At 35.7% G+C, this 4,112-nt stretch overlaps 1 pseudogene; it reads right to left on the reverse strand.

Moving 5' to 3' along the window:
- Positions 1 to 1,838: 1,838 nt before the first annotated feature.
- On the reverse strand, positions 1,839 to 2,404 carry LOC101432351 (myosin regulatory light chain 12B pseudogene; annotated as a pseudogene).
- Positions 2,405 to 4,112: the final 1,708 nt, after the last annotated feature.

Consider the following 4,112-nt stretch of genomic DNA (forward strand, 5'->3'; position numbering starts at 1 on the left):
CCCCTTTTACTCCCCCATAATTGACCCTTTTAATTGAGATAGCATTATATTTGCCATTTCTGAAAAAAATATTACAATATTACCGTTAACTGTCATCCATAAGTTACATTAGTTGTAATTTTCCCAAGTATCATCATATTCGTAACACTTTGTAATAGAAGAACATTCTTACATTTATAATTGAAAAGAAGTTAGAGGATAATTTAGGGAGTGTATAACAGTGATTTCAGTGGCAGATGAAGATTATGATTAATAGTATAATTTTAAGAATTCCTTTCTGTGCATTTTACTTGGGCACATAGTCACATAAATAAACTATATTTCCCAGTCTCCCTTGCAGCAAAGTGTGGCTAAATTAGAATCAATTGCAAATAAACTTAAGTGATGATGGAACTTTTGGGTAGTCTTAAAGATGCTTGTCCTCTTCCTTTTTCTTCCCACCACTGTCTGGAAATGTGGTAACAGAAAGAATCTTGGAAGCCACAAGTTAAGAAGGTAAAGACACCCGGATAATCTGTCCTGAATAACCCCATAGAGAAGAGCCCATCTACCTGCCTTTGACTAGTCTGGAGAAAGAAATAATCTTTGATCTCCTTCTAAAGAAACTTAGTTTCTGTTTATGTCACCATAATTATATATTTATATGCATCCAATATTTAATCGATCATATGGGCATGATTATATATGTGTCCATAAGCAATTACATGTAATTATTTTGCATATTTCAAAATATGTAAATATTTTCTTTAGTATCAGTCTGCAACTTTTTCATTTTCACTCAACATTAGATTTTGAAAATTTAGCTACATCAATTTAGGTAGCTCTAGTTCATTCGTTTAGTTGATGAGGTATTCTTTATATGACTATAACACATTGAATTTTTACTTATCTTTGATGAATGCTATAGATGCTTCCTTCCCCTCCAGCCCCAGTTTTTTGCTATTCAAAAAATGCTGCAATGAACATCATTTGTACATACCTCTTTTTATGTATATCTGAGATTTTCTCTAGAGGATATATTTAAAAGTGTAATTGCTGGTTACATGCATCTTCACCTTTACTAAGTGTAGACTGTTCTACTAAAACTCATGTTTCTGTAATATGAATTAATTATATAAATTGGTAAATAAGGAAATTATGTCAGTAAAATAGAGAAGCCACTATTTTCCTCAGTCTGTTAATGTTTTGTTACCGTTGAGTTAGCAACTGAACACAAAGTACACTAATGCCACTGAATTAGCAAATTGTGTAAGAATATAGTGTTGTACACTATGCTTGTTCATTGTGTTCTTTCTCTGGTCTTATTTTTTGGTTACTACTGCTCTTTAATATTCTTATTTTGTTTTCATTGTTTTCTTATTTTATATCTTATTTATTCTTATTGGTTTTCTTATTTGAATCGCCTATTTACATCTTTTGTCCATTTTTCTAATGACTTTTTCCTAATATATATGTATAAATGTATGCATGTATATATCTAAATGTTCACAAATACATACATGTATTTCTTTGATGGTTATAGATATTTATTTTTATTTTAAAATAGCTTTTTTATTGTATAAAAATGTAAAAATCCAGCAAAACCAGAAATACGGATATATTTTCCTGGGCTTTCACGTTTGCTGATTTTTATTTGCAATCTCTTTTTCAACACAATTTACAACCTCATCCCTGTTTCCAGTCTGATTATACACATGCTAAGTGGAAGAAAGTTCTGGAATAAATATACCAAAAGGAAAAAGACAAAGCTGTGAAGCTAAATGCATGCAACAGGTTCTATGAAGGTGGGGGAAAGTGTCCTGGAAATAAAATAGAGTAAGACGAGGTAACTGAAAGGTTTAGCTAAAGTTCTTTCCATCATCCTTTTCCTTTGCTCTATGTTTAAGGAGGCGTGTGAACTCAATGTAGCTAAAGTTCCCCTTTTGTCAGTAGGTGCTTCTCTGTACAACTTGTTGACCTCCTCGTCGGTAAACTGATCCCCCATGGTTGTCAGCAGCTCTCTCAGGTAGTCCTCCTGGATGGTGCCTGTTGCTTCTTCGTCAAAGCAAGCACAAGTATTTCTGATGACATCCTCTGAGTCGGTGCCATTTAACTTTTCACCAAACATTGTGAGGAACATGGTGAAATTTATGGGACCTGGAGCCTCATTCATCACAGCATCAAGGTATGCATCTGTTGAATTCTTGCCCAATGAGGCAAGCATATTGTACAAATATTCCTTGTCAATGAAACCATCTCTGTTATGATCAATCATATTGAAGGCCTCTTTGAACTCCTGAATCTGTGACTGGTCAGACATGGCAAAGACATTGGATGTTGAGCGCTGAGGGCGCTTCTTGGTGGTCTTGATCTTTGCCTTTTTGCTCGACATGGTGACTGCTTAATTCTGTCTCAGACTCTGGAACCAGGTTGCCCTGTGAAATTCCACCCCCGGTGGCGTTATAGGTATTTTTGTACACATTTTTTCATTTTAATAAAGTCAAATTTATTGAACATTTTCCTTCATGGTTTGTAATTTTGGCTTTTGTTTAGTCTTTCCCTTTCCCTTGTCCACTCACTTTATTTTATTCTCAGTTTTGCTTCTCATGTTGAGGTGTTTCTTCAGCTTGGAATAGATATCAAGTTCCCATGTAGGTGTGGGTCTGTTTCTGGATTCTGTGCTGTTTCATGGTCTGTCACTGTGATTGTGGTATTTTGCTTAATGTCCATTTTTTTATAATATGTTTTGCTACCTTGAAATGCAAGTCTTTCTACCTTGTTTTCCTTCAGAATTAACTTGCATAATTATGACCCTTGTTCTTTAGTGTGACTATTAAATCAGCTCTCAAGTTCCATGAAAAATCCACTTGGATATTTTGATTAGAATTGCATTGAATTTGTAGATAAATTTGGGGAGGTTTGACATCTTACCAGCACTGAGTGTTCTCTAATATTTGCATGATATAGCTGTCCATTGAATCAAGTCTTCTTTCATATTGTTATTATTTTCTGCAATTTCCTTGAAAAATAGCCTGCATATATTTTGAAGGACTTATTCTTATCTGTCCTTTGGATAATATGTAGTCATAGACCTAGTATATTTTCTTAGGTTTTTGAAAATATTATTTTTTCTAATTAGTTATTAAAGGTGTATAGGAAATGCTATTTATTATTGTCTTAAGATTTTTTAAAAAATATATTTATTTATTTATTTCTCTTCCCTTCCCCACCCCCTGCCCCCTGCCCCAGTTGTCTGTTCTCTGTGTTTATTTGCTGCATCATCTTCTTTGTCCGCTTTTGCTATTGTCAGCGGCACGGGAATCTGTGTCTCTTTTTGTTGCATTATCTTGCTGCGTCAGCTCTCCGTGTGTGCTGCGCCATTCTTAGGTAGGCTGCACTTTCTTTAGCTCTGGGCAGCTCTCCTTACGGGGCGCGCTCCTTGCACATGGGGCTCCCCTACGCAGGGACACCCCTGCGTGGCAGGGCACTCCTTGCATGCATCAGAACTGAGCATGGGCCAGCTCCACACGGGTCAAGGAGGCCCGGGGTTTGAACCACGGACCTCCCATGTGGTAGACGGATGCTCTAACCACTGGGCCAAGTCCGCTTCCCCTGTCTTAAGATTTTTGTAATATCCAACAACCTCATTGGAATCTCTTACTGGTTGTAATGGTAGACTAGCATATAAATAACTTAAATTAAAGGTTTACTGGAATAGACTGTTGATTCTTTCAGATATTCTGTATGATCAGGCATAAATATCTTCTGTAAGCACGATTTTAACTATTCCTTTCCAATTCTTACTTATTTCAATGTCAGTGCTTCTACTGTTCCACCATTAAGAATGCTATTTATGGTAGTTTTTATAAAAAACAATTTATTTTGGAGGTACCAAGGATTGAACCCTGGACCTCATCCATGGGAAGCAGGCAATCAACCACTGAGCTATATCCACTCCCCTGTGATAAGTTTTTGATAAATGCCCTTCTTTATTTCTAGTGAGCTAAGAGATTTCCTAAATCATAAATGACTGTTGAATTTTATTTAATGCTTTTTCTGAACCTGTTAAGAGTGAGCTATCCTTTCACCTCTTATGTGAACTGCTGGAGTGGTTAAGCCAACTTAATACATTT

This window comes from Dasypus novemcinctus, chromosome 1 (assembly GCF_030445035.2).
Source record: "Dasypus novemcinctus isolate mDasNov1 chromosome 1, mDasNov1.1.hap2, whole genome shotgun sequence".
NCBI lineage: Eukaryota > Metazoa > Chordata > Mammalia > Cingulata > Dasypodidae > Dasypus > Dasypus novemcinctus.